This window comes from Ambystoma mexicanum, chromosome 2q (assembly GCF_040938575.1).
Source record: "Ambystoma mexicanum isolate Mex_15411 chromosome 2q, UKY_AmexF1_1, whole genome shotgun sequence".
Taxonomy (NCBI): domain Eukaryota; kingdom Metazoa; phylum Chordata; class Amphibia; order Caudata; family Ambystomatidae; genus Ambystoma; species Ambystoma mexicanum.
The window spans coordinates 129,207,138-129,223,142 of NC_090924.1; the positions used below are offsets into that span (position 1 = coordinate 129,207,138).

The 16,005-nt window shown below is 47.4% G+C and overlaps 9 non-coding genes across 9 annotated transcripts; all 9 read left to right on the forward strand.

Moving 5' to 3' along the window:
* The first annotated feature begins 2,517 nt into the window (after positions 1-2,517).
* Positions 2,518-2,589, forward strand: TRNAP-CGG (transfer RNA proline (anticodon CGG)). The gene has a single exon. It is a non-coding gene; the product is annotated as a tRNA-Pro (tRNA).
* A 414-nt stretch (positions 2,590-3,003) lies between these two features.
* On the forward strand, positions 3,004-3,076 carry TRNAV-UAC (transfer RNA valine (anticodon UAC)). Its single transcript has one exon. It is a non-coding gene; the product is annotated as a tRNA-Val (tRNA).
* Positions 3,077-5,790: 2,714 nt separating this feature from the next.
* On the forward strand, positions 5,791-5,862 carry TRNAP-CGG (transfer RNA proline (anticodon CGG)). Its single transcript has one exon. It is a non-coding gene; the product is annotated as a tRNA-Pro (tRNA).
* Positions 5,863-6,276: 414 nt separating this feature from the next.
* TRNAV-UAC (transfer RNA valine (anticodon UAC)) lies at positions 6,277-6,349 on the forward strand. Its single transcript has one exon. It is a non-coding gene; the product is annotated as a tRNA-Val (tRNA).
* A 2,731-nt stretch (positions 6,350-9,080) lies between these two features.
* TRNAP-CGG (transfer RNA proline (anticodon CGG)) lies at positions 9,081-9,152 on the forward strand. The gene has a single exon. It is a non-coding gene; the product is annotated as a tRNA-Pro (tRNA).
* Positions 9,153-9,566: 414 nt separating this feature from the next.
* On the forward strand, positions 9,567-9,639 carry TRNAV-UAC (transfer RNA valine (anticodon UAC)). Its single transcript has one exon. It is a non-coding gene; the product is annotated as a tRNA-Val (tRNA).
* A 2,759-nt stretch (positions 9,640-12,398) lies between these two features.
* On the forward strand, positions 12,399-12,470 carry TRNAP-CGG (transfer RNA proline (anticodon CGG)). The gene has a single exon. It is a non-coding gene; the product is annotated as a tRNA-Pro (tRNA).
* A 414-nt stretch (positions 12,471-12,884) lies between these two features.
* On the forward strand, positions 12,885-12,957 carry TRNAV-UAC (transfer RNA valine (anticodon UAC)). Its single transcript has one exon. It is a non-coding gene; the product is annotated as a tRNA-Val (tRNA).
* A 2,702-nt stretch (positions 12,958-15,659) lies between these two features.
* TRNAP-CGG (transfer RNA proline (anticodon CGG)) lies at positions 15,660-15,731 on the forward strand. Its single transcript has one exon. It is a non-coding gene; the product is annotated as a tRNA-Pro (tRNA).
* The last annotated feature ends 274 nt before the right edge of the window (positions 15,732-16,005 follow it).

The following is a 16,005-nucleotide window of genomic DNA, read 5'->3' on the forward strand; positions in this document are numbered from 1 at the left end:
TTGCTCCGAATATGTGATGAATTAAAATTGCATGCCTGCATATGTGCGTGCTTATGTATAGTTGGATGGAAAGCTGAGGGAGCAGTTGTGCAATGCTATTTCTTACAGAAGGGTGGCGCTGCTTTTCCCTGAGCAATGTTCATGCACCCAGGCAGATGTGATATTGGATTTTTCTTTTTTTCAAGGGCAAAAGAAAATTCCTAGCCCTCAGAGCTTCTGCCAATGCAGATCCGGTGCAAAATGAAGGCTCTCACTCGCTCACTTTGTCCACTTTCAATTGATCAGCAGACCGCGTTGGTGTTGTGCTAGATTTCTTCTTCTGTGCATCAACAGCTCTTTTATTCGTACCCTTCACGGGCGAATGGAAGGGAGGGTGTGCCACCAGCTTCATTGATCCTGATGTCAATGTGCCAACACCTTCAGGACGAGAAGAAGAGCTATGAAGACAGTCAGAGCGTGCCGACTGGGGCATTCATTTGGCTCATACACCGACAAGGCTTTCAGCGGCAGGAACAAACTTCAGGAATAGGCATTCTTGGCCTCGAAGCCTAAGGGGGGTGGAAACGCTGAGTACAATTCCGTCAGATGATCACAGGACCGTGGCTCGTTGGTCTAGGGGTATGATTCTCGCTTTGGGTGCGAGAGGTCCGGAGGAGCCCGATCAAGGTGGGTAACTTGAGCTCCTTTTTTTTTTTTCCAATGTTATTTTCATTGGACAGACTCTCTGGCTTTCTCGGTAAGCAGTAGTCGATGAACAATTCACTTCCTGAACCTCTTTGCCTGCCATGTCCTTGCGACAAGCACTTTGTGTTCTCTGTTAGCTCTCAGTAACATTCCTTGATTTGCTTGTGAGTTTTGGCCGTCCGATCTCAAAGTGGAAATATGTCCTTCCCTCTGTACGCTGCATAGACCCTCAACAGGCATACTTGTATATGTGCGCATGCTTGATAGGACGTATGTTTTAGGCTGGATTGTGTGAGCTTCAGGCGCAAGGCATTTGATTAGTCTTTAAGCAGGTCCACTTGCAAAGCCCTTTGCACCTGTTCTCCCAGTCCCTACAAAGGGATGCAAGCAGTTGTTTCTGTAGTGTAGTGGTTAGCACGTTCGAGACCGGGCAGAAACACTCTCTGCTGGCATTTTACACAAAATCGTTTTTTTCCCCTTTTGTCACACACAAATGTAAAGTATGAACTTATTTGCGTTCCCATGGAAATAGCATATGCTCTCAAGAGCTTGAGAAATACACTGGGAAGGCAAGCATCCTCACATGTATTGTGTATATGGGGCCAATAATAAAATGCACGCGCCTTCATTTTGTGTATGTAATGTTGCAGAGCACAGAGAGGATTTCTTTTCCCTACTGCTGGGTATTTGGGTCTCTGGGATCACAGTTGGGTCCGCTCCGTCCTCTGAAATGGTGCATATTAGTTACATAGGTTAGTGTACCAAAGAAATATCACATTTTCATATACAGCTTCTTCATTTCTGTGTTCTGAGGGATTACCAGTTGTAAGAAATGCACTTGCCGGTACAGTGATTCCCTGGCTTTCTCTGGCCCGAGAAAGCTTTTCCTCTGAACTGGGAACAGAAGTTGGACTGCTTCTGCTGAACTTCCTGAAAGCATAGCTGGCGGGAGGAGGGACTTTTTGAGTGCTGGGAAAATTTGAGCTGGAAATTTGCATAGGCTGGACAGAGATTGCTTGGAGCAGCCAAAATATAATAACGGCCATGGCGCTCAAGTAAAGCAGAAAGCTTTTAGTATACACCTTTTGCACTCTTGTCAACGAAGCTGGGCTCTGTGAATGCTCACCCTACGCAAGAAAAGAGAACAGACTTTGCTGGTGACCTAAATATATCTCGCCTGATCGAGCACGATCGAGCTCTGAGTGAGCAGCTGTGCAATGGTCATCTTTACCAAAGGGGAGATGCTGCTTTTGCCAGTGTCACGCCCATGCTCTCAGGGCTGGAGGGAGGAGGGCTGCTTTTTGTTTTTACAGGCAAAAGGAAAGGCCCAGCCCTCAGAGCTTCTGCCAATGCATATCCCAGCAGGTGCAAAATAAAGTCTCTCCCCCACCTTGCCAGCTGCAGATTGATCAGAAGACTGCTAGTCTAGTGTGTTGGGCCACTCTCTCTCTTCTGTGTATCGTCCCCTCTTATTACATAAACAGCATAAGAGGAAGGAAGGAAGGAAGGAAGGAAGGAAGGAAGGAAGGAAGGAAGGAAGGAAGGAAGGAAGGAAGGAAGGAAGGAAGGAAGGAAGGAAGGAAGGAAGGAAGGAAGGAAGGAAGGAAGGAAGGAACAATGTATCGCAAGCACCTTTCACCCTGATGTCAATGGTCCACCAACCTTCGGGATGAGGAGTAGACCTGTGAAGACGCTCAGCCTTTGCATCATTTAGGGACGAGGACGGGCTTTAGGAGCAAACGTTAGGAAGAGATACTCTTGTGCTACAATCCTCAAGAGGTACAACTGCCAAGTCAAATCCCTACATATTGTCTAGACTACTCTGCAAGTGTAGGCTCGTTGGTCTAGGGGTATGATTCTCGCTTCGGGTGCGAGAGGTCCCGGGTTCAAATCCCGGACGAGCCCATTGATTGGTGCCTGGCCCGATACTTTTTTACACATGTGTTTTTCAATTCTATAGACTCTGGACTGATGGATGGACAATGGTCGATGAACATTGGGCTTCCTAAGCCTCTTTGCGGACCGCCTCATTGCGCCATGCATTAAGGAGTCCCAAGTAGCTCTCAGTCACCTTTCTGGATTTGTTTGTTAATTCATGGCTGTCCCATACCAATGCCTAAAGAGGCCCTTACATCTTCAGACTGCACGGCCTCTCAGCTGGCACACTTGTCTGAGTGTTCATGCTTGTAACGCCGTGTGTGTGATGAGCTGCATTTGTAAAGCTTTGGGCGTGAGGCATTTGATAAGTGTTCAAACAGAGACAATTGCACTGTTACTTGACCCTATTCTCTCAACCGCCAGAGGGCATAGCATGCAGCAGTTTCTGTAGTGTAGTGGTTATCACGTTCGCCTTACACGCGAAAGGTCCCTGGTTCGAGACCGGGCAGAAACAGCAGAGGGTGGCATTTTACACTTTTCATGTTCCACCATCTCGAAGCTCAAGCCATGAACTTATTTGCAGTTGCAACGGAAGAAGCAGTTCCTCTGACACGCTTTGAAATAAATTCTGAGTAGACGAGCGCACTCACATTTGCTCCGAATATGTGATGAATTAAAATTGCATGCCTGCATATGTGCGTGCTTATGTATAGTTGGATGGAAAGCTGAGGGAGCAGTTGTGCAATGCTATTTCTTACAGAAGGGTGGCGCTGCTTTTCCCTGAGCAATGTTCATGCACCCAGGCAGATGTGATATTGGATTTTTCTTTTTTTCAAGGGCAAAAGAAAATTCCTAGCCCTCAGAGCTTCTGCCAATGCAGATCCGGTGCAAAATGAAGGCTCTCACTCGCTCACTTTGTCCACTTTCAATTGATCAGCAGACCGCGTTGGTGTTGTGCTAGATTTCTTCTTCTGTGCATCAACAGCTCTTTTATACGTACCCTTCACGGGCGAATGGAAGGGAGGGTGTGCCACCAGCTTCATTGATCCTGATGTCAATGTGCCAACACCTTCAGGACGAGAAGAAGAGCTATGAAGACAGTCAGAGCGTGCCGACTGGGGCATTCATTTGGCTCATACACCGACAAGGCTTTCAGCGGCAGGAACAAACTTCAGGAATAGGCATTCTTGGCCTCGAAGCCTAAGGGGGGTGGAAACGCTGAGTACAATTCCGTCAGATGATCACAGGACCGTGGCTCGTTGGTCTAGGGGTATGATTCTCGCTTTGGGTGCGAGAGGTCCGGAGGAGCCCGATCAAGGTGGGTAACTTGAGCTCCTTTTTTTTTTTCCAATGTTATTTTCATTGGACAGACTCTCTGGCTTTCTCGGTAAGCAGTAGTCGATGAACAATTCACTTCCTGAACCTCTTTGCCTGCCATGTCCTTGCGACAAGCACTTTGTGTTCTCTGTTAGCTCTCAGTAACATTCCTTGATTTGCTTGTGAGTTTTGGCCGTCCGATCTCAAAGTGGAAATATGTCCTTCCCTCTGTACGCTGCATAGACCCTCAACAGGCATACTTGTATATGTGCGCATGCTTGATAGGACGTATGTTTTAGGCTGGATTGTGTGAGCTTCAGGCGCAAGGCATTTGATTAGTCTTTAAGCAGGTCCACTTGCAAAGCCCTTTGCACCTGTTCTCCCAGTCCCTACAAAGGGATGCAAGCAGTTGTTTCTGTAGTGTAGTGGTTAGCACGTTCGAGACCGGGCAGAAACACTCTCTGCTGGCATTTTACACAAAATCGTTTTTTTCCCCTTTTGTCACACACAAATGTAAAGTATGAACTTATTTGCGTTCCCATGGAAATAGCATATGCTCTCAAGAGCTTGAGAAATACACTGGGAAGGCAAGCATCCTCACATGTATTGTGTATATGGGGCCAATAATAAAATGCACGCGCCTTCATTTTGTGTATGTAATGTTGCAGAGCACAGAGAGGATTTCTTTTCCCTACTGCTGGGTATTTGGGTCTCTGGGATCACAGTTGGGTCCGCTCCGTCCTCTGAAATGGTGCATATTAGTTACATAGGTTAGTGTACCAAAGAAATATCACATTTTCATATACAGCTTCTTCATTTCTGTGTTCTGAGGGATTACCAGTTGTAAGAAATGCACTTGCCGGTACAGTGATTCCCTGGCTTTCTCTGGCCCGAGAAAGCTTTTCCTCTGAACTGGGAACAGAAGTTGGACTGCTTCTGCTGAACTTCCTGAAAGCATAGCTGGCGGGAGGAGGGACTTTTTGAGTGCTGGGAAAATTTGAGCTGGAAATTTGCATAGGCTGGACAGAGATTGCTTGGAGCAGCCAAAATATAATAACGGCCATGGCGCTCAAGTAAAGCAGAAAGCTTTTAGTATACACCTTTTGCACTCTTGTCAACGAAGCTGGGCTCTGTGAATGCTCACCCTACGCAAGAAAAGAGAACAGACTTTGCTGGTGACATAAATATATCTCGCCTGATCGAGCACGATCGAGCTCTGAGTGAGCAGCTGTGCAATGGTCATCTTTACCAAAGGGGAGATGCTGCTTTTGCCAGTGTCACGCCCATGCTCTCAGGGCTGGAGGGAGGAGGGCTGCTTTTTGTTTTTACAGGCAAAAGGAAAGGCCCAGCCCTCAGAGCTTCTGCCAATGCATATCCCAGCAGGTGCAAAATAAAGTCTCTCCCCCACCTTGCCAGCTGCAGATTGATCAGAAGACTGCTAGTCTAGTGTGTTGGGCCACTCTCTCTCTTCTGTGTATCGTCCCCTCTTATTACATAAACAGCATAAGAGGAAGGAAGGAAGGAAGGAAGGAAGGAAGGAAGGAAGGAAGGAAGGAAGGAAGGAAGGAAGGAAGGAAGGAAGGAAGGAAGGAAGGAAGGAAGGAAGGAAGGAAGGAAGGAAGGAAGGAAGGAAGGAAGGAAGGAAGGAAGGAAGGAAGGAAGGAAGGAAGGAAGGAAGGAAGGAAGGAAGGAACAGTGTATCGCAAGCACCTTTCACCCTGATGTCAATGGTCCACCAACCTTCGGGATGAGGAGTAGACCTGTGAAGACGCTCAGCCTTTGCATCATTTAGGGACGAGGACGGGCTTTAGGAGCAAACGTTAGGAAGAGATACTCTTGTGCTACAATCCTCAAGAGGTACAACTGCCAAGTCAAATCCCTACATATTGTCTAGATTACTCTGCAAGTGTAGGCTCGTTGGTCTAGGGGTATGATTCTCGCTTCGGGTGCGAGAGGTCCCGGGTTCAAATCCCGGACGAGCCCATTGATTGGTGCCTGGCCCGATACTTTTTTACACATGTGTTTTTCAATTCTATAGACTGTGGACTGATGGATGGACAATGGTCGATGAACATTGGGCTTCCTAAGCCTCTTTGCGGACCGCCTCATTGCGCCATGCATTAAGGAGTCCCAAGTAGCTCTCAGTCACCTTTCTGGATTTGTTTGTTAATTCATGGCTGTCCCATACCAATGCCTAAAGAGGCCCTTACATCTTCAGACTGCACGGCCTCTCAGCTGGCACACTTGTCTGAGTGTTCATGCTTGTAACGCCGTGTGTGTGATGAGCTGCATTTGTAAAGCTTTGGGCGTGAGGCATTTGATAAGTGTTCAAACAGAGACAATTGCACTGTTACTTGACCCTATTCTCTCAACCGCCAGAGGGCATAGCATGCAGCAGTTTCTGTAGTGTAGTGGTTATCACGTTCGCCTTACACGCGAAAGGTCCCTGGTTCGAGACCGGGCAGAAACAGCAGAGGGTGGCATTTTACACTTTTCATGTTCCACCATCTCGAAGCTCAAGCCATGAACTTATTTGCAGTTGCAACGGAAGAAGCAGTTCCTCTGACACGCTTTGAAATAAATTCTGAGTAGACGAGCGCACTCACATTTGCTCCGAATATGTGATGAATTAAAATTGCATGCCTGCATATGTGCGTGCTTATGTATAGTTGGATGGAAAGCTGAGGGAGCAGTTGTGCATTGCTATTTCTTACAGAAGGGTGGCGCTGCTTTTCCCTGAGCAATGTTCATGCACCCAGGCAGATGTGATATTGGATTTTTCTTTTTTTCAAGGGCAAAAGAAAATTCCTAGCCCTCAGAGCTTCTGCCAATGCAGATCCGGTGCAAAATGAAGGCTCTCACTCGCTCACTTTGTCCACTTTCAATTGATCAGCAGACCGCGTTGGTGTTGTGCTAGATTTCTTCTTCTGTGCATCAACAGCTCTTTTATACGTACCCTTCACGGGCGAATGGAAGGGAGGGTGTGCCACCAGCTTCATTGATCCTGATGTCAATGTGCCAACACCTTCAGGACGAGAAGAAGAGCTATGAAGACAGTCAGAGCGTGCCGACTGGGGCATTCATTTGGCTCATACACCGACAAGGCTTTCAGCGGCAGGAACAAACTTCAGGAATAGGCATTCTTGGCCTCGAAGCCTAAGGGGGGTGGAAACGCTGAGTACAATTCCGTCAGATGATCACAGGACCGTGGCTCGTTGGTCTAGGGGTATGATTCTCGCTTTGGGTGCGAGAGGTCCGGAGGAGCCCGATCAAGGTGGGTAACTTGAGCTCCTTTTTTTTTTTTCCAATGTTATTTTCATTGGACAGACTCTCTGGCTTTCTCGGTAAGCAGTAGTCGATGAACAATTCACTTCCTGAACCTCTTTGCCTGCCATGTCCTTGCGACAAGCACTTTGTGTTCTCTGTTAGCTCTCAGTAACATTCCTTGATTTGCTTGTGAGTTTTGGCCGTCCGATCTCAAAGTGGAAATATGTCCTTCCCTCTGTACGCTGCATAGACCCTCAACAGGCATACTTGTATATGTGCGCATGCTTGATAGGACGTATGTTTTAGGCTGGATTGTGTGAGCTTCAGGCGCAAGGCATTTGATTAGTCTTTAAGCAGGTCCACTTGCAAAGCCCTTTGCACCTGTTCTCCCAGTCCCTACAAAGGGATGCAAGCAGTTGTTTCTGTAGTGTAGTGGTTAGCACGTTCGAGACCGGGCAGAAACACTCTCTGCTGGCATTTTACACAAAATCGTTTTTTTCCCCTTTTGTCACACACAAATGTAAAGTATGAACTTATTTGCGTTCCCATGGAAATAGCATATGCTCTCAAGAGCTTGAGAAATACACTGGGAAGGCAAGCATCCTCACATGTATTGTGTATATGGGGCCAATAATAAAATGCACGCGCCTTCATTTTGTGTATGTAATGTTGCAGAGCACAGAGAGGATTTCTTTTCCCTACTGCTGGGTATTTGGGTCTCTGGGATCACAGTTGGGTCCGCTCCGTCCTCTGAAATGGTGGATATTAGTTACATAGGTTAGTGTACCAAAGAAATATCACATTTTCATATACAGCTTCTTCATTTCTGTGTTCTGAGGGATTACCAGTTGTAAGAAATGCACTTGCCGGTACAGTGATTCCCTGGCTTTCTCTGGCCCGAGAAAGCTTTTCCTCTGAACTGGGAACAGAAGTTGGACTGCTTCTGCTGAACTTCCTGAAAGCATAGCTGGCGGGAGGAGGGACTTTTTGAGTGCTGGGAAAATTTGAGCTGGAAATTTGCATAGGCTGGACAGAGATTGCTTGGAGCAGCCAAAATATAATAACGGCCATGGCGCTCAAGTAAAGCAGAAAGCTTTTAGTATACACCTTTTGCACTCTTGTCAACGAAGCTGGGCTCTGTGAATGCTCACCCTACGCAAGAAAAGAGAACAGACTTTGCTGGTGACCTAAATATATCTCGCCTGATCGAGCACGATCGAGCTCTGAGTGAGCAGCTTTGCAATGGTCATCTTTACCAAAGGGGAGATGCTGCTTTTGCCAGTGTCACACCCATGCTCTCAGGGCTGGAGGGAGGAGGGCTGCTTTTTGTTTTTACAGGCAAAAGGAAAGGCCCAGCCCTCAGAGCTTCTGCCAATGCATATCCCAGCAGGTGCAAAATAAAGTCTTTCCCCCACCTTGCCAGCTGCAGATTGATCAGAAGACTGCTAGTCTAGTGTGTTGGGCCACTCTCTCTCTTCTGTGTATCGTCCCCTCTTATTACATAAACAGCATAAGAGGAAGGAAGGAAGGAAGGAAGGAAGGAAGGAAGGAAGGAAGGAAGGAAGGAAGGAAGGAAGGAAGGAAGGAAGGAAGGAAGGAAGGAAGGAAGGAAGGAAGGAAGGAAGGAAGGAAGGAAGGAAGGAAGGAAGGAAGGAAGGAAGGAAGGAAGGAAGGAAGGAAGGAAGGAAGGAAGGAAGGAAGGAAGGAAGGAAGGAACAGTGTATCGCAAGCACCTTTCACCCTGATGTCAATGGTCCACCAACCTTCGGGATGAGGAGTAGACCTGTGAAGACGCTCAGCCTTTGCATCATTTAGGGACGAGGACGGGCTTTAGGAGCAAACGTTAGGAAGAGATACTCTTGTGCTACAATCCTCAAGAGGTACAACTGCCAAGTCAAATCCCTACATATTGTCTAGACTACTCTGCAAGTGTAGGCTCGTTGGTCTAGGGGTATGATTCTCGCTTCGGGTGCGAGAGGTCCCGGGTTCAAATCCCGGACGAGCCCATTGATTGGTGCCTGGCCCGATACTTTTTTACACATGTGTTTTTCAATTCTATAGACTCTGGACTGATGGATGGACAATGGTCGATGAACATTGGGCTTCCTAAGCCTCTTTGCGGACCGCCTCATTGCGCCATGCATTAAGGAGTCCCAAGTAGCTCTCAGTCACCTTTCTGGATTTGTTTGTTAATTCATGGCTGTCCCATACCAATGCCTAAAGAGGCCCTTACATCTTCAGACTGCACGGCCTCTCAGCTGGCACACTTGTCTGAGTGTTCATGCTTGTAACGCCGTGTGTGTGATGAGCTGCATTTGTAAAGCTTTGGGCGTGAGGCATTTGATAAGTGTTCAAACAGAGACAATTGCACTGTTACTTGACCCTATTCTCTCAACCGCCAGAGGGCATAGCATGCAGCAGTTTCTGTAGTGTAGTGGTTATCACGTTCGCCTTACACGCGAAAGGTCCCTGGTTCGAGACCGGGCAGAAACAGCAGAGGGTGGCATTTTACACTTTTCATGTTCCACCATCTCGAAGCTCAAGCCATGAACTTATTTGCAGTTGCAACGGAAGAAGCAGTTCCTCTGACACGCTTTGAAATAAATTCTGAGTAGACGAGCGCACTCACATTTGCTCCGAATATGTGATGAATTAAAATTGCATGCCTGCATATGTGCGTGCTTATGTATAGTTGGATGGAAAGCTGAGGGAGCAGTTGTGCAATGCTATTTCTTACAGAAGGGTGGCGCTGCTTTTCCCTGAGCAATGTTCATGCACCCAGGCAGATGTGATATTGGATTTTTCTTTTTTTCAAGGGCAAAAGAAAATTCCTAGCCCTCAGAGCTTCTGCCAATGCAGATCCGGTGCAAAATGAAGGCTCTCACTCGCTCACTTTGTCCACTTTCAATTGATCAGCAGACCGCGTTGGTGTTGTGCTAGATTTCTTCTTCTGTGCATCAACAGCTCTTTTATACGTACCCTTCACGGGCGAATGGAAGGGAGGGTGTGCCACCAGCTTCATTGATCCTGATGTCAATGTGCCAACACCTTCAGGACGAGAAGAAGAGCTATGAAGACAGTCAGAGCGTGCCGACTGGGGCATTCATTTGGCTCATACACCGACAAGGCTTTCAGCGGCAGGAACAAACTTCAGGAATAGGCATTCTTGGCCTCGAAGCCTAAGGGGGGTGGAAACGCTGAGTACAATTCCGTCAGATGATCACAGGACCGTGGCTCGTTGGTCTAGGGGTATGATTCTCGCTTTGGGTGCGAGAGGTCCGGAGGAGCCCGATCAAGGTGGGTAACTTGAGCTCCTTTTTTTTTTTTCCAATGTTATTTTCATTGGACAGACTCTCTGGCTTTCTCGGTAAGCAGTAGTCGATGAACAATTCACTTCCTGAACCTCTTTGCCTGCCATGTCCTTGCGACAAGCACTTTGTGTTCTCTGTTAGCTCTCAGTAACATTCCTTGATTTGCTTGTGAGTTTTGGCCGTCCGATCTCAAAGTGGAAATATGTCCTTCCCTCTGTACGCTGCATAGACCCTCAACAGGCATACTTGTATATGTGCGCATGCTTGATAGGACGTATGTTTTAGGCTGGATTGTGTGAGCTTCAGGCGCAAGGCATTTGATTAGTCTTTAAGCAGGTCCACTTGCAAAGCCCTTTGCACCTGTTCTCCCAGTCCCTACAAAGGGATGCAAGCAGTTGTTTCTGTAGTGTAGTGGTTAGCACGTTCGAGACCGGGCAGAAACACTCTCTGCTGGCATTTTACACAAAATCGTTTTTTTCCCCTTTTGTCACACACAAATGTAAAGTATGAACTTATTTGCGTTCCCATGGAAATAGCAGATGCTCTCAAGAGCTTGAGAAATACACTGGGAAGGCAAGCATCCTCACATGTATTGTGTATATGGGGCCAATAATAAAATGCACGCGCCTTCATTTTGTGTATGTAATGTTGCAGAGCACAGAGAGGATTTCTTTTCCCTACTGCTGGGTATTTGGGTCTCTGGGATCACAGTTGGGTCCGCTCCGTCCTCTGAAATGGTGGATATTAGTTACATAGGTTAGTGTACCAAAGAAATATCACATTTTCATATACAGCTTCTTCATTTCTGTGTTCTGAGGGATTACCAGTTGTAAGAAATGCACTTGCCGGTACAGTGATTCCCTGGCTTTCTCTGGCCCGAGAAAGCTTTTCCTCTGAACTGGGAACAGAAGTTGGACTGCTTCTGCTGAACTTCCTGAAAGCATAGCTGGCGGGAGGAGGGACTTTTTGAGTGCTGGGAAAATTTGAGCTGGAAATTTGCATAGGCTGGACAGAGATTGCTTGGAGCAGCCAAAATATAATAACGGCCATGGCGCTCAAGTAAAGCAGAAAGCTTTTAGTATACACCTTTTGCACTCTTGTCAACGAAGCTGGGCTCTGTGAATGCTCACCCTATGCAAGAAAAGAGAACAGACTTTGCTGGTGACCTAAATATATCTCGCCTGATCGAGCACGATCGAGCTCTGAGTGAGCAGCTTTGCAATGGTCATCTTTACCAAAGGGGAGATGCTGCTTTTGCCAGTGTCACACCCATGCTCTCAGGGCTGGAGGGAGGAGGGCTGCTTTTTGTTTTTACAGGCAAAAGGAAAGGCCCAGCCCTCAGAGCTTCTGCCAATGCATATCCCAGCAGGTGCAAAATAAAGTCTTTCCCCCACCTTGCCAGCTGCAGATTGATCAGAAGACTGCTAGTCTAGTGTGTTGGGCCACTCTCTCTCTTCTGTGTATCGTCCCCTCTTATTACATAAACAGCATAAGAGGAAGGAAGGAAGGAAGGAAGGAAGGAAGGAAGGAAGGAAGGAAGGAAGGAAGGAAGGAAGGAAGGAAGGAAGGAAGGAAGGAAGGAAGGAAGGAAGGAAGGAAGGAAGGAAGGAAGGAAGGAAGGAAGGAAGGAAGGAAGGAAGGAAGGAAGGAAGGAAGGAAGGAAGGAAGGAAGGAAGGAAGGAAGGAAGGAAGGAAGGAAGGAAGGAAGGAAGGAAGGAAGGAACAGTGTATCGCAAGCACCTTTCACCCTGATGTCAATGGTCCACCAACCTTCGGGATGAGGAGTAGACCTGTGAAGACGCTCAGCCTTTGCATCATTTAGGGACGAGGACGGGCTTTAGGAGCAAACGTTAGGAAGAGATACTCTTGTGCTACAATCCTCAAGAGGTACAACTGCCAAGTCAAATCCCTACATATTGTCTAGACTACTCTGCAAGTGTAGGCTCGTTGGTCTAGGGGTATGATTCTCGCTTCGGGTGCGAGAGGTCCCGGGTTCAAATCCCGCACGAGCCCATTGATTGGTGCCTGGCCCGATACTTTTTTACACATGTGTTTTTCAATTCTATAGACTCTGGACTGATGGATGGACAATGGTCGATGAACATTGGGCTTCCTAAGCCTCTTTGCGGACCGCCTCATTGCGCCATGCATTAAGGAGTCCCAAGTAGCTCTCAGTCACCTTTCTGGATTTGTTTGTTAATTCATGGCTGTCCCATACCAATGCCTAAAGAGGCCCTTACATCTTCAGACTGCACGGCCTCTCAGCTGGCACACTTGTCTGAGTGTTCATGCTTGTAACGCCGTGTGTGTGATGAGCTGCATTTGTAAAGCTTTGGGCGTGAGGCATTTGATAAGTGTTCAAACAGAGACAATTGCACTGTTACTTGACCCTATTCTCTCAACCGCCAGAGGGCATAGCATGCAGCAGTTTCTGTAGTGTAGTGGTTATCACGTTCGCCTTACACGCGAAAGGTCCCTGGTTCGAGACCGGGCAGAAACAGCAGAGGGTGGCATTTTACACTTTTCATGTTCCACCATCTCGAAGCTCAAGCCATGAACTTATTTGCAGTTGCAACGGAAGAAGCAGTTCCTCTGACACGCTTTGAAATAAATTCTGAGTAGACGAGCGCACTCACATTTGCTCCGAATATGTGATGAATTAAAATTGCATGCCTGCATATGTGCGTGCTTATGTATAGTTGGATGGAAAGCTGAGGGAGCAGTTGTGCAATGCTATTTCTTACAGAAGGGTGGCGCTGCTTTTCCCTGAGCAATGTTCATGCACCCAGGCAGATGTGATATTGGATTTTTCTTTTTTTCAAGGGCAAAAGAAAATTCCTAGCCCTCAGAGCTTCTGCCAATGCAGATCCGGTGCAAAATGAAGGCTCTCACTCGCTCACTTTGTCCACTTTCAATTGATCAGCAGACCGCGTTGGTGTTATGCTAGATTTCTTCTTCTGTGCATCAACAGCTCTTTTATACGTACCCTTCACGGGCGAATGGAAGGGAGGGTGTGCCACCAGCTTCATTGATCCTGATGTCAATGTGCCAACACCTTCAGGACGAGAAGAAGAGCTATGAAGACAGTCAGAGCGTGCCGACTGGGGCATTCATTTGGCTCATACACCGACAAGGCTTTCAGCGGCAGGAACAAACTTCAGGAATAGGCATTCTTGGCCTCGAAGCCTAAGGGGGGTGGAAACGCTGAGTACAATTCCGTCAGATGATCACAGGACCGTGGCTCGTTGGTCTAGGGGTATGATTCTCGCTTTGGGTGCGAGAGGTCCGGAGGAGCCCGATCAAGGTGGGTAACTTGAGCTCCTTTTTTTTTTTCCAATGTTATTTTCATTGGACAGACTCTCTGGCTTTCTCGGTAAGCAGTAGTCGATGAACAATTCACTTCCTGAACCTCTTTGCCTGCCATGTCCTTGCGACAAGCACTTTGTGTTCTCTGTTAGCTCTCAGTAACATTCCTTGATTTGCTTGTGAGTTTTGGCCGTCCGATCTCAAAGTGGAAATATGTCCTTCCCTCTGTACGCTGCATAGACCCTCAACAGGCATACTTGTATATGTGCGCATGCTTGATAGGACGTATGTTTTAGGCTGGATTGTGTGAGCTTCAGGCGCAAGGCATTTGATTAGTCTTTAAGCAGGTCCACTTGCAAAGCCCTTTGCACCTGTTCTCCCAGTCCCTACAAAGGGATGCAAGCAGTTGTTTCTGTAGTGTAGTGGTTAGCACGTTCGAGACCGGGCAGAAACACTCTCTGCTGGCATTTTACACAAAATCGTTTTTTTCCCCTTTTGTCACACACAAATGTAAAGTATGAACTTATTTGCGTTCCCATGGAAATAGCATATGCTCTCAAGAGCTTGAGAAATACACTGGGAAGGCAAGCATCCTCACATGTATTGTGTATATGGGGCCAATAATAAAATGCACGCGCCTTCATTTTGTGTATGTAATGTTGCAGAGCACAGAGAGGATTTCTTTTCCCTACTGCTGGGTATTTGGGTCTCTGGGATCACAGTTGGGTCCGCTCCGTCCTCTGAAATGGTGCATATTAGTTACATAGGTTAGTGTACCAAAGAAATATCACATTTTCATATACAGCTTCTTCATTTCTGTGTTCTGAGGGATTACCAGTTGTAAGAAATGCACTTGCCGGTACAGTGATTCCCTGGCTTTCTCTGGCCCGAGAAAGCTTTTCCTCTGAACTGGGAACAGAAGTTGGACTGCTTCTGCTGAACTTCCTGAAAGCATAGCTGGCGGGAGGAGGGACTTTTTGAGTGCTGGGAAAATTTGAGCTGGAAATTTGCATAGGCTGGACAGAGATTGCTTGGAGCAGCCAAAATATAATAACGGCCATGGCGCTCAAGTAAAGCAGAAAGCTTTTAGTATACACCTTTTGCACTCTTGTCAACGAAGCTGGGCTCTGTGAATGCTCACCCTACGCAAGAAAAGAGAACAGACTTTGCTGGTGACCTAAATATATCTCGCCTGATCGAGCACGATCGAGCTCTGAGTGAGCAGCTTTGCAATGGTCATCTTTACCAAAGGGGAGATGCTGCTTTTGCCAGTGTCACACCCATGCTCTCAGGGCTGGAGGGAGGAGGGCTGCTTTTTGTTTTTACAGGCAAAAGGAAAGGCCCAGCCCTCAGAGCTTCTGCCAATGCATATCCCAGCAGGTGCAAAATAAAGTCTTTCCCCCACCTTGCCAGCTGCAGATTGATCAGAAGACTGCTAGTCTAGTGTGTTGGGCCACTCTCTCTCTTCTGTGTATCGTCCCCTCTTATTACATAAACAGCATAAGAGGAAGGAAGGAAGGAAGGAAGGAAGGAAGGAAGGAAGGAAGGAAGGAAGGAAGGAAGGAAGGAAGGAAGGAAGGAAGGAAGGAAGGAAGGAAGGAAGGAAGGAAGGAAGGAAGGAAGGAAGGAAGGAAGGAAGGAAGGAAGGAAGGAAGGAAGGAAGGAAGGAAGGAAGGAACAGTGTATCGCAAGCACCTTTCACCCTGATGTCAATGGTCCACCAACCTTCGGGATGAGGAGTAGACCTGTGAAGACGCTCAGCCTTTGCATCATTTAGGGACGAGGACGGGCTTTAGGAGCAAACGTTAGGAAGAGATACTCTTGTGCTACAATCCTCAAGAGGTACAACTGCCAAGTCAAATCCCTACATATTGTCTAGACTACTCTGCAAGTGTAGGCTCGTTGGTCTAGGGGTATGATTCTCGCTTCGGGTGCGAGAGGTCCCGGGTTCAAATCCCGGACGAGCCCATTGATTGGTGCCTGGCCCGATACTTTTTTACACATGTGTTTTTCAATTCTATAGACTCTGGACTGATGGATGGACAATGGTCGATGAACATTGGGCTTCCTAAGCCTCTTTGCGGACCGCCTCATTGCGCCATGCATTAAGGAGTCCCAAGTAGCTCTCAGTCACCTTTCTGGATTTGTTTGTTAATTCATGGCTGTCCCATACCAATGCCTAAAGAGGCCCTTACATCTTCAGACTGCACGGCCTCTCAGCTGGCACACTTGTCTGAGTGTT